Source organism: Myxocyprinus asiaticus, chromosome 21 (assembly GCF_019703515.2).
Source record: "Myxocyprinus asiaticus isolate MX2 ecotype Aquarium Trade chromosome 21, UBuf_Myxa_2, whole genome shotgun sequence".
Lineage (NCBI taxonomy): Eukaryota > Metazoa > Chordata > Actinopteri > Cypriniformes > Catostomidae > Myxocyprinus > Myxocyprinus asiaticus.
The window spans coordinates 1,833,970-1,852,529 of NC_059364.1; the positions used below are offsets into that span (position 1 = coordinate 1,833,970).

The following is an 18,560-nucleotide window of genomic DNA, read 5'->3' on the forward strand; positions in this document are numbered from 1 at the left end:
CACTAGTTAAAATGCCAATTCTTGATATCAGCAATGGAATTACTACTACTGAAAATGCTAATTGTTGATATCTGTAATTTGGTTTTCAGTACTGTTGATGTTCATTTGAGATATACAGTATGTAATGTTATTTTAACTAGTAATAAAGTATTTTAAAATATCCTTAATTACTCTTAAATTTTGTGATTTCTGACATGTTGAAATAACTTTTACCAATAACAATTCAACTGTTGATATTAGAATGGGCATTTCCACTAGTAACCATGTAATTATTGATATTAAAAAATATATAATTTGTACTATTGCTGACATGTGTATCAAATAGTAAGAAATTAATTATAGATGTCTATAATTGTGTTTTGAACAGGAGTCAATGACAGATCATTGTGAAGTTCTACAGTGAAAATGCAGTTACAGATATACATTTTATATCAATATTTGTTTTATATCAAGAATGGGTATTTCCGCAAGAAATGACGTCATTTTTATATCAAGAAAGAACATTTTAACTAGTGAAATATGCATATCCTGCATATGATTAAATTTCGAAAGGGCCTGTGTTGGTGATTTCTGCTAAACATATTTTTTGTTCCATGGAAAATAGAAAACGGTACAGGTTGGAACAACATAAGGGTGAGGAAATGATGACAGAATTTTCATTTTTGGGTGAACTATTCTTTTAAAGCAATAGAAAAGCAAATACTCCATACTACAAGTGTTTGTTTTTTATTTTTTTCAGTTCTTTGTAATAATTCTGTTTAATTATACAAACATATTAATGTTCCTTTAACTCATTATCTGTATGAGCGTTGATCTCTGATGTGGCTCCGTGTTTCAACACTCGTAAAACCCGCAGGGCAGATGAGCGATGCGCTGGACTATCAAAGGTGAAATCTAATCTGGGTTTAAGATCAGTGCGTGACACAACAGCATCGGGCCAACATGTAAATGGGTGTGGGATGAGATGAGACAACACTTACACCAAAAACATCCCAGAGAGAAGAGCTGTCAGTGTGCAAGACTGAACATCATGTATGACATCATCAGAGCGAGCGAGGGATGGCAACATAAAAGGAGGCTTACACAAAACCCTCAACTGATGATGTATTCTGCTGCTCAGAATTTTGGCTTAATGCATGCACAGTTTTACACACATTTAGACACCCGAGATGAAGGCCTGTGTGATGCATCCTCCTCAAAAATGTTAATGCTAAATAAGTTAGAAATGCATCATTAAAGGCTGTGAAAATCCTCCGGGTCCAGGTGTTTGTTTACATGTCTCATCATAAGTGAGCAATTTTAATAGTGATGGTTGACTTAGCAAACACTTCTATTCTGCCTTCTTCCATACAACCAATCAAAATCAAATATAATTTATCAAACTTGTAGATGGCACTGTATGTCCATTTGTTACCTGCATTGACGTAGTGATGGAAGTCATGAAGTATATATTGTCTGCAAATATGTGGATATCTTGTTTAAACAGATTTAATTCACAAACCTCACAATACTTAACTGAAGTAGAGCAACTTCAAAGTAAAAGCACCTTTCGTGCCCTATAAGTAAATGTTATATTCACTGTGCACTATATTTACAATGAGTTTAATTCAGTCTTTTGAGAGAAAATGCGATTGCTAATGGGGACATGCCATCCGTGGTTGTTATTTCCTTCTTCCTCATATATTTACAATTTATTTACATAAAAAAAAAACAAATTGATGAAAATTGCATAACTAAACAGAAACCAGTAAAAACTGATATCTACCATTTAAAACACACAAACATTTTTCATATAATAATTTTTTTTTTTTTTTTTTGTAAGTTAGAGTTTTGTGTAAATTTGAGTATTTATAATGCTAAATAAAATGTAATTCATTTCTTTTTTTGTTTGTTCTTTTTTTTGGGGGGGATTTTTTTTTTATTTTCTCTCCTTTTCTCCCCAATTTGGAATGCCCAATTCCCAATGTGCTCTAAGTCCTCGTGGTGGCGTAGTGACTCACCTCAATCCGGGTGGCGGAGGACGAATCTCAGTTGCCTCCGCGTCTGAGACCGTCAATCTGATCACGTGGCTTGTTGAGTGCGTTACCGCGGAGACCTAGCCCGTGTGGAGGCTTCACGCTATTTCGCTATTGGTTGCTTAGGAGACCTGGCTGGAGTCACTCAGCAAGCCCTGGATTTGAACTCGCTACTCCAGGGGTAGTAGTCAGCGTCTTTACTCGCTGAGATACCCATGCCACCTATTTAATTTCTTAAGCAGTTTTATGTATAGGGTTTTTTTACTGTATTATATTGTGATATATTTGGGTATTATATCTGCCATCGGTTGACCACTGATGAATGCAATCCAGTAATTCATCCTAACTATTTATACAGTAACAATTCTAAACAAACAAAAAATGTGATGACATACAGTATTTCATTCATTCTTTTTTGTTTTGATAAAATTCCACTGATTACAACACAACTATCTTTGACTACACATTTATCACTAAAAAGAGTCCGCTCGTAAGTCACTCATTCGGGAATCGAATTTCACTGGTCGCACTGTACAGTAGCAAGAAAAACACACAGCAGTGTTTTTGTTGGAAAGCAGCGGCTTCCTTCGTAGTGTCCTGCCTGTTTAATGTTTTCCATATAGTAGACTCATGAACAGAGATGTTAACCAGTTCCAGTGATTCCTTCAAGTCTTTATCTGTCACTCTAGGGTTCTTTGTTACCTCATTGAGCATTCTGCGGTGTGCCCTTTGAGTCATCTTGGCTGGATGGCCACTTCTAGAGAGAGTACCTATAGTACTAAATCATCTCCATTTATAGACGGTTTGTCAAACTGTGGACAGATGAATATCTAAGCTCTTCCAGATAACTTTGTAACCCTTTCCAGATTAATGCAAAGCAACAATTCTTGATCGTAGGTCTTCTGAGATCTCTTTTTGTGAGGCATGGTCCATATCAGCAGATGCATCTTGTGAATAGCAAACTCAAAATGTTTTCCTCCAATCTCGTTTCATTAATTGGATGCCAGGTTTGCCAACTCCTGACTCTAATTAGCTTTTGTTGATGTCATTAGTCTAGGGATTCACATCCTTCTTCCAACCTACACTGTGAATGTTTGAATGATGTATTCAGTATGTACAAGAACAATACAATATAGCATAATGTGTGTGTATTTAGTTAAAACAGATTGTGTTTGTTCATTTTTGTAACTTAGATGAAGATCAAACCAGATTTCAAGACAAATTTATACATAAATGCATAATTCCAAAGGGTTCACATACTTCTTCTTGCCACTGTATGTTTTACACTGTAGATTCAGAAGAACTGGCTCATGAGAGTCATTTGTGTCAGGGATAGTATAGGCGCATGTCTGTGCATATTTCCATGAAAAATATGATGGTAAACTGCAATATTTTCCACTGTAAAGGGAGCATGTTTGGTCGATATTAATTTACACTTCAGTCTCCTCAGAAAATTCCCTCATGGACCACCACTACCAGACACTTTCTCAAACCCATTACAAAATCACAATCCCTCTATTAGATTCTGATTCATTTGGGTATATTTCAGATATATTGTCCAATGTTTGTTGAACTTGGTATATTATGAAAATATTAATTAAAAAAAAAATAACAACCAGACACAAACTTTACAGTTCAATTGCTTTTTAACCCTTTAAGCTCTGAATGTGTTTTTAAAGATTTCTTGTTTCAGTGGCTACCCAAAAATTAAAGGCTTAAAACTCAACAAAAAACAAAACAAAACAAGGAGGGTCAAGGTATCATTGTAAAGAAATTATTATTATTATTTTTTTTTATTATGATACATTCTGAGACTCCCAGCCTAAGAAACAGCTGAAAAACAAATTTAGCCCAAAATGTACTTTTTTTCTTATTTTTCTTATTTGACATTTTATATCTCTGGGTGTAAATAATATGGCTCCGAAAAACTGCTTTTCTTTTGTTCCCGATCATATCAACTGTATCTGAGGAAATGTTTGTGTTGATACAACAAAGCAATCAAAAGTTATATCATTACAAATATAATTTATCATAGTGTCCAAAAACATCTCCATGTGACCAAAAGCCTCTCCAAACAAATACAACATAATAATTGTACATAAGAACTAATTACACATGCAAACACAACAATGACTAAAGGTTTTCATAGCATGCAGACATGATTTTAGTAATGAGAGTTCACAGAATGAGTTTCATTCTGTGCCATTTGAGTCATCATTGAGTCTGTGTCATGTATTTGGCGCCATCTCCTGGTGGCCATATGTAACATTGTGCTTTATGTGGATTATCTAAAGATCTATGCATCTGATTATCTTGAGTGTGGGCTTGTTTGAAAGATAATCACCTCCTCTAAGTAATGGTATGTGATATTTTATGTTCCATTTATTTTTGTGAAGTTATAAGCAAAACCGCAGCATATAACAACATAATTATCAAAGACATATACTTAGCTATTACTCGCTGTAATTTTGTGTGTGAGTAAAACAAATAGGCTGGTTGTATTCTACTCTTTGAGCGCTTTCCAACAACATATGACACATGACTATTTGATCAGTTTGATGTTTTTACTGATTGCAATATTACGTAGAGTGCAATTTTTTTTTTATATATATAAATTATCAAAATGGAACACTTCTGATTTATCTACAAATTTCAAAGCACTTGTTCAGTTCTGGTGATAATATCTACATGCATTGTAAACTACAGCTTCTAAGCTTTCAAACGATACCTATTTTGTGTTGGTCAAAACTGTAGTTACTAATATTTTGACAATTATTTTATTTTTTCTCGCGGGTCCATCCAAGCTTAAAGGGTTAACAGATATAATAATCAACACAAACAAAACAGAAGTACATGTTCAAGTAAAAGTAAGAAATCAGTCTTGGGATTTTGAGAATTGTTAAAATGAAGATCGCAATTAATCGATTGGTTTATACAGACTTAATTACAGTAATGAGAACTTAAAAGGAATATGTGCTTAATTGTCATGAAAATGATCATCATCATTTTATTTAATTATTATTAATAATTCATACAATTATTTTATTTATTTTTTTGTTTTGGGGTTACATGTGACCTGGACATGTTCTTAACCGTTTTCATGGGATTCGTCCGCAGGTTTAAATGCGCTATAGAGACATGTACAATGAATATGTGTCCTGACAGCAGCAGATGTGGTGAATTCTCAGTGGTGTGCTGTGTGTTTATGGTAAATAATGCCTCATAATTCCATTGCTTTAATGCATTCTTCATGCGTGAGTGTCACTTTATGGCAGCTGTGCACCTCATATTGATTCTGATTGGCTGACAGATGCTCATCATAGCGGTCAAACATCTGTGCTGTCATTATCGTAAACCCGGATCCACCCGTACGTGTGTCACTGTCATCGCAGTGATCACAGAGCAGGTGCGGGTATCACTTCTACTGTCATGTGAAGATGATTGTGTGCATTTAGGAAAATGAAACTAGTAACTGGCATTATAAAAGCGCATTGGAAAATCCCCATGAAATGCTAATCCTCTTCAGGGTTTTTGGAGTACAACCTGAACAGCTATAAACTGAACCACCATTAATATGCATTCAATGAAAGTTGACCATTTTCTATCTGAAAATGTTCTCATGCAAACTCATCCTTCACAGCATCATGTCTGTGCTTTTATGAGAGAGAGAGAGTTAAATAATGTCAGTGTGTGTTACTCATAATTCATCTTGGTGGGGACAGAGAGACGAATAATGGGCAGTGACGTAACATTCAGCTAAAAAGCTCATGAAATCAGTCAGCAGGTGATCATCAGGGTCTCGCAGCGCTCACATGTGTCTTTATTAATGGTGTGTTGCTTGTGTAAATGATTAAAGTTAATCAGTGCTCTGCTTGGAGATGTTTACACCGCAACCTTTCCTGTTTTCATACAAGAAGTGCTTTCAGTATGTACAAATATATAGATGAGCTTTACTGCGCTTATGATACAAACTGTTGTGTTCTGGTGATAAAGTTGTGTTGCATTGATTAACATTTTCTAATTTCATGCTTGCTAGTGCGTTGCTAGCTGGTTGCTAGGGTCTTCTGAGTGGTTGCTAGAACATCGCTATCTGGTTGCTAGGGTGTTTGGGATGATCTCTAGAGTGTTGCTAAGTGGTTGCTAGGGTCTTCTGAGTGGCTTCTAGAACATCGCTATCTGGTTGCTAGGGTGTTTGGGATTGTCTCTAGAGTGTTGCTAAGTGGTCCCTAGGGTCTTCTGAGTGGTTGCTAGAACATCGCTATCTGGTTGCTAGGGTGTTCTGAATGGTCACTAGAGTGTTGCTAAGTGGTTGCTAGGGTGTTCTGAGTGGTCGCTAGAATATCGCTCTCCGGTTGCTAGTGTGTTCTGGATGGTCGCTAGAGTGTTGTTAAGTGGTTGCTAGAATGTTCTGAGTGGTCCCTAGAGTGTTGCTAGGTGGTTACTAAGGTGTTCTGGATGGTCACTAGAGCATTACTAAGTGGTTGCTAGGATGTTTTGTGTGCTTGCTAGAGTGTTCTGAGTGGTCCCTAGAGCACTACTAGGTGGTTACTAGGGTGGTTTGTGTGGTAGCTAGAATGTTGCTAGGGTATTCTGAGTGGTTGCTAGAGTGCTGCTAAGTGGTTGCTAGGGTGTCTGAGTGGTCGCTAGAGTGTTGCTAAGTGGTTGCTAGAATGTTCTGAGTGGTCCCAAGAGTGTTGTTAGGTGGTTGCTAGGGTGTTCTTAGTGGTCATTAGAGCATTTCTAGCTGGTTGTTAGGATCTTCTGGGTGGTTTCTAGTGCGTCACTATCTGGTTGCTAGGTTGTTCTGGATGGTCGCTAATGCATTGCTAGCTGGTAGCTAGGGTCTTCTGAGTGGTCGCTAGAACATTTCTGTCTGGTTGCTAGGGTGTTCTGGATGGTCACTAAACCATTGCTAAATGGATGCTAGGGTGTTCTGAATGGTCCCTAGAGCATTGTTAGGGTGTTCTGAGTTGGCACTAGATTGTTGTTAGGGTGTTTTGGATAGTTGCTAAAGTGATGCTAGGATGTTCTGAGTGGTCACTAGAACATTGCCAGGTGGTCACTAGGGTGTTTTGGATGGTCGCTAGAGCATTACTAAGTGGTTGCTTGGGTGTTTTGGGTGGTTGCTAGAGTGTTGCTAGGGTGTTCTAAATGGTCCCTAGAGCGTTGCTAGGTTGTTACTAGGGTGTTTTGGGTGGTAACTAGAATGTTGATAGGGTGTTCTGAGTGGTCGCTTGATTGTTGTTAGGGTGTTTTAGGTAGTTGCTAAAGTGTTGCTTGGGTGTTCTGAGAGGTCACTAGAACATTGACAGGTGGTTACTAGGGTGCTCTGGATGGTCTCTAGAGCATTACTAAGTGGTTTCTAGGGTGTTTTGGGTGGTTGCTAGAGTGTTGCTAGGGTGTTCTGAGTGGTCTCTGGAGCGTTGCTAGGTAGATGCTAGGGTTTTTATGGTGGTCGCTAGAATGTTGGTTGCAAAGGTGTTCTGGGTGAGCGCTAGAGCATTGCTAGGTGGTTGCTAGGCTGTTCTGGATGGTTGCTAGGGTATTCTGGGTGGTTGCTAGGTGATTGTTAAAGTGTTCTGGGTGGTCATTACTGGCCTTTTCCTTGAAAAAAGAAAATATTTTTTAAGCATTTTTACAGGAAGCTAGACTTCTGAATCTATTGGAAAAATATTGATCGTTATAAAACGTACTTGAGCATCTCAGTTAAAAAAGAGTTTACTGCCTGCTTTCCCCTGGTAGTAATAGTGCAATGTTTATTGTGGCGTGCAAATCACACAGCACTTTGTGCATAAAGTGCTATTTATAATTAGCCTAAGTGTTTGCGTAAAAAAAGGACTAAGGACTTAATAATACTCAAGACGCAGCGCAATTTCTTTGCCTATTTCGCCTCTTTAAACTAGATTGCGGTGGTTAGTGAATAAGATGCAGGTTTTGGCACTGAAATATCACATGCAAATGTGATGCAACTGTTTAGAGAATTTGCCCGTATGTATGAGCAATAGTTATAGTGTTGCTTGTCTTCGCAAACACTACTAAAATGAAGACTGTTCGATCGATTGATTTGAGCATATTCTAATTTCTCTACAATATTAAAGAAGACTTCTGCAGTAAGCCTTTAGAAATTGCAATGTCACGGTTAAGTAAGATTGGAATATTAAAATAATTCGTAAAGCACTTTCTCACCCTGTGCTTTTCAACACCTTCATCTCCCCCTTCATAACACCATGTTTAATAGCTTTTGAAGGACACGCGTGCAGTTAAACCGCATGTAAAGGACGTGTAACAGGGACGTGTAAGTACAGAATATTATTTTGGCGGTGGGTTTCATGTGTGAGCGTTCACAAGCTCCTCTCACCTCTTCTCTTCTCTGCTCCTGTTAAAACACAATCTCTCCCATGACTTTTTTTCTAATGTGCCATTGTTGCGTAACCTTGGCATTAATTTGTTCTAGTGTGAATTGGTTGCGCCACACAAGTGAGGAGAAATCATACAGTGTTATGCAATCACTTTGCTTATATGTGTCTTTTTTATTTGAGGTCAATGTTAATTCTTGTTTGATTTTCAGACGAGTTGCTTCAAGCACATCACATCACTGTTTCTCGCTGTAATGTGAGAATTATTGTGGTGTGTGGTTGAATTTGATACAGGGGTTGTCGGGTATGAACAGAACATTGATTCCCAACTGTCCTGTAGCGTTGGGAATCTTTAGACATGACGATTCGATTAGATTCCAATTCAGGCAGTCACAATCAAATTCCAAAATGATTCTCAAGGCTTCTCAATTAAGAGTTTATGATGCCAGTGATTCCTACAGAAATCTGTTTTTGTAGTGAAGCCTCTTTATTTCATGTGTTACACAAAACCTCTCTTGCTTCATTCGAATCAGAGGTGACTAAAAGACTTTAATGTTTGTGAGTGAGTCAGATGTTCATTCAGTAACCACAACTCTGACTGATTCATTCAGTTTTCTTTGGCATTTGTCAGACTGATTCAAACCAAACCAATAACTTACTGTAAGTTCATGAAACTAATTAAAAGAACTGACTCATACGAGTGATTTGTTCATGAATTGGGCTACATATTAAAAGAACCAGCACATAAGAGTCATTTGTTTGTGAATCAGACTACATATTAAGAGAACTGACTCATTATAGTCATTTGTGCATGAATCAGACTACATATTAAAACAACGACTCATAAGAGTAATTTGTCAGTAAATTGTACTACATAATAAAAGAACCAACTCATAAGAGTCATTTGTTTGTAAATCAGACAATATTTTAAGAGAACTGAGTCATACGAGTCATTTGTGCATGAATCAGACAACATATTAAAAGAACTGACTTATAAGAGTCGTTTGTTTGTGAATTGGGACTAAATATGAATAGAACCAGAACAAAAGAGTCATTTGTAAGTGTATCAGACTACATTTTAATAGAACTAACTCATACGAGTAATGTGTGCATAAATTTGACTATATATCAAAAGAGCTGACCCATAAGAGTCATTTTTACCTGAATCGGACATCATATTAAAAGAAGCAGCAAATACAGTGAGAGTCATTTGTTCGTGAATCAGACTACATTTTAAAAGAACTGACCCATACAAGTCATTTGTTCATGAATCATACATATTACAAGAACTGACTTAAAAGAGTGATTTGTTTGTGAATGGGACTACATTTTATTAGAACTGACTCATGAGTCATTTGTTTGTGAATCAGACTACATTTTAATAGAACTGACTCATGAGTCATTTGTGCATGAATTTAAATTCTTATTAAAAGAACTGACGCATACGAGTCATTTGTGCGTGAATCAGACAACATATTACAAGAACTGACTTATAAGAGTCATTTGTTTGTGAATCAGACTACATTTTAATGGAACTGACTCATATGAGTCAGTTCTACATTTTAATGGAACTGACTCATATGAGTCATTTGTTTGTGAATCAGACTACGTTTTAATAGAACTGAATCATACGAGTCATTTGTTCATGAATCAGACTACATTTTAATAGAACTGACCCATACGAGTCATTTGTGCATGAATCAGACAACATATTACAAGAACTGACTCATATGAGTCATTTGTTTGTGAATCAGACTACATTTTAATAGAACTGACTCATATGAGTCATTTGTGAATTCATTTGACTACTTATTAAAAGAACTGACTCATATGAGTCATTTGTGAATTCATTTGACTACTTATTAAAAGAACTGACTCATATGAGTCATTTGTGAATTCATTAGACTACTTATTAAAAGAACTGGCTCATATTAGTCATTTGTGCATTCAGTTGACTACTTATTAAAAGAACTGGCTCATATGAGTCATTTGTTTGTGAATCAGACTACATTTTAATAGAACTGACTCATATGAGTCATTTGTGAATTCATTTGACTACTTATTAAAAGAACTGACTCATATGAGTCATTTGTGAATTCATTTGACTACTTATTAAAAGAACTGACTCATATGAGTCATTTGTGAATTCATTAGACTACTTATTAAAAGAACTGGCTCATATGAGTCATTTGTGCATTCAGTTGACAACTTATTAAAAGAACTGACTCATAAGAGTCATTTGTTTGTGAATCAGACTACATTTTAATAGAACTGACTCATATGAGTCACTTATACATTAAATTTTTATTAAAAGAACTGACCCATACGAGTCATTTGTTTGTGAATCAGACTACATTTTAATAGAACTGACTCATATGAGTCATTTGTGCATGAAATTAAATTCTTATTAAAAGAACTGACCCATACGAGTCATTTGTGTGTGAATCAGACTACATTTTGATAGAACTGACTCATATGAGTCACTTATACATTACATTTTTATTAAAAGAACTGACCCATACGAGTCATTTATGCGTGAATCAGACTACATTTTAATAGAACTGACTCATATGAGTCATTTGTGCATGAAATTAAATTCTTATTAAAAGAACTGACCCATACGAGTCATTTGTGTGTGAATCAGACTACATTTTGATAGAACTGACTCATATGAGTCACTTATACATTAAATTTGTATTAAAAGAACTGACCCATACGAGTCATTTGTGTGTGAATCAGACTACATTTTGATAGAACTGTCTCATATGAGTCATTTGTGCATTAATTTGACTACTTATTAAAAGAACTGACTCATATGAGTCATTTGTTTGTGAATCAGACTACATTTTAATAGAACTGGCTCATGAGTCATTTGTGCATGAAATTAAATTCTTATTAAAAGAACTGACTCATATGAGTCATTTGTGCATTCATTTGACTACTTATTAAAAGAACTAACTCATATGAGTCATTTGTTTGTGAATCAGACTACATTTTAATAGAACTGACTCATATTAGTCATTTGTGCATGAAATTAAATTCTTATTAAAAGAACTGACCCATACGAGTCATTTGTGTGTGAATCAGACAACATTTTAATAGAACTGACTCATATTAGTCATTTGTGCATGAAATTAAATTCTTATTAAAAGAACTGACTCATATGAGTCATTTGTTTGTGAATCAGACTACATTTTGATAGAACTGACTCATATGAGTCATTTGTGCATGAAATTAAATCCTTATTAAAAGAACTGACCCATACGAGTCATTTGTGCGTGAATCAGACTACATTTTGATAGAACTGACTCATATGAGTCATTTGTGCATTCATTTGACTACTTATTAAAAGAACTGACTCATATCAGTCATTTGTTTGTGAATCAGACTACATTTTAATAGAACTGACTCATATGAGTCATTTGTGCATGAAATTAAATTCTTATTAAAAGAACTGACCCATACGAGTCATTTATGTGTGAATCAGACTACATTTTGATAGAACTGACTCATATGAGTCATTTGCATATTCATTTGACAACTTATTAAAAGAACTGACTCACATGAGTCATTTGTTTGTGAATCAGACTACATTTTAATAGAACTGGCTCATGAGTCATTTGTGCATGAAATTAAATTCTTATTACAAGAACTGACCCATACGAGTCATTTGTGCATGAATCAGACAACATATTACAAGAACTGACTCATATGAGTCATTTGTTTGTGAATCAGACTACATTTTAATAGAACTGGCTCATGAGTCTTTTGTGCATGAAATTAAATTCTTATTACAAGAACTGACCCATACGAGTCATTTGTGTGTGAATCAGACTACATTTTGATAGAACTGACTCATATGAGTCACTTATACATTAAATTTTTATTAAAAGAACTGACCCATACGAGTCATTTGTGCGTGAATCAGACTACATTTTGATAGAACTGTCTCATATGAGTCATTTGTGCATTCATTTGACTACTTATTAAAAGAACTGACTCATATGAGTCATTTGTTTGTGAATCAGACTACATTTTAATAGAACTGGCTCATGAGTCATTTGTGCATGAAATTAAATTCTTATTAAAAGAACTGACCCATACGAGTCATTTGTGCATGAATCAGACTACATTTTAAAAGAACTAGCACATACTGTAGGAGTCATTTTTTTGTAAATCGGACTACAGTATAAAAATCACATTATTCTTTTTATTTTGTCACATTATAAAGAAATTAGAAATTTTAAAGCTTGGGATTCAGCTGTCAAGGAACTTCAGAAAAGGGCCCCAGGAGTCCTCATAGGTGACTGTTTTATTTCTTTTTTAAGTGTGGCAATTGATTTCTCTAGAGTTGATGTTTCTGATAGTAGATTGAGCCAGTGGGTTATGGATGTTTTAGTTCTGTCTTTCCAGTTAAGTAGTATTACTTTATTTGCTAGTATGGAGTAGATCAATATAAATGATTTAATTTCCTTTGTTGCATTTAATTCAGACCGTTAGCTGAAGCTCTCAACTTGGGTCAAATATTTATTTTGCTGTTTTATGTGTCAACTGGTTGAGATTATGCCATTTAGTTTATAGCGTAATACTCTTCAGACTCTTCTTAGCACACATGAGGTCACATCTCCTCATATGAACAGTCAGTGAATGCATGGCGGGTCGTTTCAGGTCAGTTGTCGATCTCTCAGATTTAATCAGTTTAATACTCTCTTTATTCTGTTTATTTTACAGTCCAGTTCCTCTGAGACTGAACGCCACAGTTTAACTTCACACTGTTAATTGATGCTCTGCGATGTGTCTCCTGAGATAGACTGCAAATTAATTTAAGTCATTTACATATTTTCTTATTACCTATCGGAATATTGTGTGTTCAAGAATTTCTCATTTAATGAAGTTTTGACTGATATTCATCAAACTGACTTGTGATCTCTCTCTCTAAAGTTTTATATTTAGTTTCCATTGCAGTTGAATCAAGAATAGGCCCTTTATGAATACGTCTTCTGTTCAAATTGAGTGAAAACACTAGATATTTTTAAAATGAGTGCCAGATTGGCATGTGTAATTCTTCAATCATTTGTCCTTATTCAAAACCAGAACATTGTGTTTTGGCCGATTGATTTTCTCTTTATGCTGGAATTTTGTTGGAAGAAGACAGAATGTTGACTGGACATGTTTGATGTGTGGGATTTTATTCATTACTCAGTATATTGTTACATAGAACAAATCATACACCAGTGGAACTTACTGTTTAAACTTTATTTTAGAAAAGCGTTTTTAGATAAGTGCAGTTTTACAGCCTTCTAATCCTCGAGGGAAGTTGTGGCGTATGAGTTTGGAAATCGCAATTGTAATTTAGTATGACATGATGGATCTCTAACCAGATGATCTATTAATATTAAGATAGGTCTATGAGTAGTTCCGTACTGATGTCCGTCATTTTAATTCTGTTCTGTGTGCATGTGGCAGGGAGGAGGGCGGGGCCGGGTCGTGATACTGCACACACGGCCCCTAATCAGGCTAATCAAGCCCTTGAGAGGGATAAAGGCGACCGGAGGCGGCAGTTCCAGAGAGAGAGAGATGTGTTTGTGTTTGTCTTTTTGTTTAAGTTTATTATTAAATTATTATTTATATTGTCAAGCCGGTTCTCGCCTCCTCCTTTCCTTTGAACTTCGTTACATTGGTGCCGCAACCCATGAAGGAGGAGGGATGCACCGTAGTAGAGTCCTCGCCACTACCATCCACCCCAACGGAGCAGCTGCGGCCATCCACCGGGGGATGGAGGAGCCCGGCCACCTGAGAGTGGAGGAACGGCCGCCAACCGCAAGGGGAGGAGGGGCTCCTAGCCGACCACCTGGAGAGGTCAGGGCCGCTGCCAGGGGCGGAGGAGACCCCTACCAGCCGCTAGAACGCTCCTGTCGCTTCTCTCTTTCTCTTTTGCTTGCCTTCGCCTTCTTTTCCCAGGACTGGCTGAGATGAGATGAGCGACCGATGCAGGTTTATGTGCTCATGCACTTTAACAAACTTTAACGAAAGGACAAAATCGCCACTTCGCCACTGTGACTCATTTGGGCAACGCTACCACGAGTCATCCCTTTATGCACAGCAATGAAAACAGAGCGAGAGGTGTCGCAACGGTCAAAGACGTCTGTCTAGTGCATGTTTACATGGGCTAACAAATTGAAAATGCACAATATCAATAGCAGCATCGATATTCCTGGTGGTTAATGTCATCAAACAACCAGAAATAACTCCCGTTGTCACACTTGACAACGATTGCCATATGAAACATAGTAACCTGTGGTATATTCATTTAGTTTTGGGATCTCATGTATTAGTAGACTCTCAAACATTATATATGTTTCTTTCCTTGATTAAGATATGCAAAACATTCCTGATGTATTATACAACAATAGCAATAAACAGATCATGTAACACAGATGTCATCTGTCACCTTGTAAGCATAAGATTTCATGCATACTGATAGTGGCACCTGGTGGCTGAGGTTGGTACTGCATGCTAATTGTTAGCTAGCAAGCAAAACATTTAAATAATTCTCATGTGTTGCCTCTTGAGGAGAAAAAAATTTGAGAGAAAAAAAAATATTTGAAGAGAGAAAAATAAAAAATTGATTTTCCTTTTGCAGTGACTTAAAAATCACTCTATGACAACAGGTGGAAAAATGCCAATAAAAAATAGATCATAAATACAATTGTAAATACAGTGTTGTGAGAAAGTATTTGCCCCATTCCAGATTTCTTCTCTTTTTGTGTATTTTTCATATTAAATTGTTTTGGATCTTCAAACGATATATAACATAAAACAAAGGCAACCTGAGTAAACACAAAATACAGTTTTCAAATATATATATATATATATATATATATATATATATATATTTTTTTTTTTTTTTTTTTTATTGAAGCAAAAACGTTATCCAACACCTATATCACCTATGTGAAAAACTATCTGCCCCCTTAATTTAATAGCTGGTTATGCCAACTTTAGCAGCAACAACTGCAACCAAACGCTTCCGATAACTGGAGATCAGTCTTTCACAGCGCTGTGGGGGAATTTTGGCCCACTCTTCTTTGCCGAACTGCTTTAGTTCAGCCACATTGGAGAGTTTTCGAGCATGAACTGCCTGTTTAAGGTGCTGTCACAGCATCTCAATCGGGTTCAAATCAGGACTTTGACTAGGCCACTCCAAAACTTTAATTTTGCTTCTTTTGAACCATTCAGAGGCGGACTTACTCCTACGCTTTGGATCATTGTCTAAGTTGAGCTTGAGTTTCAACTCACGGGCTGATGATCGGATGTTCTCCTTTAGGATTTTCTGGTAGAGAGCAGAGTTATTGTTTCCCTCAGTTATTGCAAGTCGCTCTGGCCCTGAAGCAGCAAAGCATCCGCACACCATCACACTACCACCACCATGCTTGACCGTAGGCATGATGTTCTTTTTGTGGAATTCTTTGTTTGATTCACGCCAGATGTAACGGGACCCCTGTCTTCCAAACAGTTCCACTTTCGACTCATCTGTCCACAGAACATTTTTCCAAATTTCAGATGAGCCTTAATGTTCTTCTGGGTTAGCAGTGGTTTTCGCCTCGCCATTCTTCCATAGATGCCATTTTTGGCTAGTGTCTTTCTGATAGTGGAGTCATGAACAGTGACCTTTATTGATATGAGAGAGGCCTGCAGTTCCTTGGATGTTGTCCTTGGCTTTTTTTGTGACTTCCTGGATGAGTCGTCGCTGTGTTCTTGTAATGGGAGCCAGCTGGTAGGTAGCTGTGCAGTGTATGTAAACCTCACTCCCCTAGCCTCGAGAGGCGCACTAGCGACTGACGGTAGAGGCTGTAGCCTTTAGCCTCCTCGTTAAAGCACCCGCCTCTCATGCCGGAGACGCCGCTCAGAGTGGGTTGAGTAGTCCGGTTACACTCTTGGAAGAATTTTGGAAGGTCGGCCACTTCTGGGAATGTTCACTACTGTGCCAAGTTTTCTCCATTTGGAGATAATGGCTCTCACTGTGGTTCTTTGGAGTCCCAGAGCCTTTGAAATAGCTTTGTAACCCTTCCCAGACTGATGTATTTCAATCACCTTTTTCCTCAACATTTCTGGAATTTCTTTTGACCTTGGCATTGTGTGCCACTGGGTGAGACCTTTTAGCCAACTTCATGCTGCTGAAAAATTTCTATTTAGGTGTTGATTTGATTGAACAGGACTGGCATTAATCAGGTCTGGGTGTGTCTAGTCCAGCTGAACCCTATTATGAATGCAGTTTCATAGATTTGGGGATTTAGTAACCATTTAGTAACCATAGCCATTTTTGAAACAATTTAGTATGAGATACAGACAAAAACAGAAGAAATCAGAAATTTTTCACTGTATAGACAGAACTGTATAAACATAATAATAATCATTGAAAAATAAGCCATCACATTTAGATAGTTGAACACAATCTCATCATTTTATTTATTTTATTAATTTAGTTAAAACAGCTATAACAGTGCTCAGGAACTTAATTTAATGTTCCACTATATTTTCAGAATTTGGACATGAACTTTATGATCACCTGCTGGTGAAATCTCCAAACTGCAAATGCAGGAACTGAATTTGGACTTTGTGTTGAGATAAGACGTGGTATTGAAACGTCTTAGTGCAATGACCTATATCTCTAGAAAATTCTCTTCATTTACATAATATACACCCACAGTTTGTGTGCATACACCCACAGCAGCGCAATCACTCCCACCCACGCCCACTTGCGCTTTGCACTGGCATGAAAATTTCACTTTTAATTAGTGCTCTCATGAAAATGGGATAAGACGTTGCGCACGGTCGAAGCATGTAGCACTGCGCTTTGCACACTCGTGAAAATAGAGCCCATTGTGTGTGTTAGAGTGAATTTGGTCAGATTGAAAGTAAATTCATATGCCTTCCTTTTTTCCAGGATGCAGGAACCGTTTTCTACTACGACAACAAAATGAAAAGAAAAGCCAAAACCAGTTAGCTCACACTTTAATTGACATGCCGCCGACTCAAAATCCAGAGTTTTATATGTGCTCATCTTGTGAATATGATCAGGCAGTGTTATATTATGTAAACAATATGAACATCGCATTTTTACTTTTGGTTACTAAGAACATAATCATTTATAGAATATTCACAGCCTTGGGTAATATTATTAATAATCAGGGTATGTTGTCTTTGTGGGAATAGTGTTGTTTTTACTCATTTGATTTCATAAGTGATCATTTTATGGTTTATCAGTATTGGTGTCTGTGTCACCTGTGGTGTGTGTTTGTGACAGTGTTTGTGTGTTATCAGTGTTGTGATGTGTGTCTCAGTGTTAGTTTAGATGCTTTTGAGAACTTTTCATATCCGACTGTTTCATAAGAGGATCAAATGTTGGCAACCAAAGGATTTTATATTTGTGTGTGTGTGTGTGTGTGTGTGTGTAATCCCTCGCCTTGTTAATGAGGATGAATATTTACAAGTCTTACTCTTGCATTTCTCCCACTCAGCCTCAATAACCATTTCAAACCTCTCTCGCTCTGCTTTTTAATTCTACTGTTTGCTGGCATCTCTGGTTGTTCACTGTAACCTTTATTTTAAGACCCCGTGAGTTCAAGTATGTCTTGTGTTCAATAACTGCTAGACTGAATATATTAAATTACATATTGCATTTGGGGCCTTATTTTAAGTGTGCATGCGCTAAGCGCAGCACAATGCCTTAACTCATAAGCGCAAAGTCAATGGGCATGGCCAAACACTCTCACCCACGCCTACTTGCAAGTGGTAAATTGCACTTCGCATTAGCACTCTTACGAAAATTGGATAAGACGTTGCACACTTCGTAGCGAGTACCACTGCACTTTGCTCACTCACGAAAATAGAGCCCTTAATCTTTTAGCAAATGCCATTATCCAGAGTAACTTACAGATCAGTTAAAACACAATTATTCATATAGGAGAAACAATATTAGCAGTGCTTTAATATTAAATATCAATAGTAAACTGGAGACCTGTAATACAGAAACTCCAGCAGAAGTGTAACTATGAAAAGTAGAAAAATCGTTTTTTTTTTTTTTTTTTTTTTTTTTTTTTTAGGCAATAGGCAAAGTCATTATTTTATCCTTTTATTTGAATCTGGCACACACATGCTAGAATGTCTTTTGTCTTTTAGAATGCAT

At 36.7% G+C, this 18,560-nt stretch overlaps 1 protein-coding gene across 2 annotated transcripts in view; it reads left to right on the forward strand.

The window, feature by feature from the left end:
• The window catches only part of LOC127411916 (adhesion G protein-coupled receptor A1-like), a 234,922-nt gene that overhangs the window by 175,151 nt on the left and 41,211 nt on the right, over positions 1-18,560 (forward strand). The gene's annotated exons all lie outside the window — the stretch shown is intronic.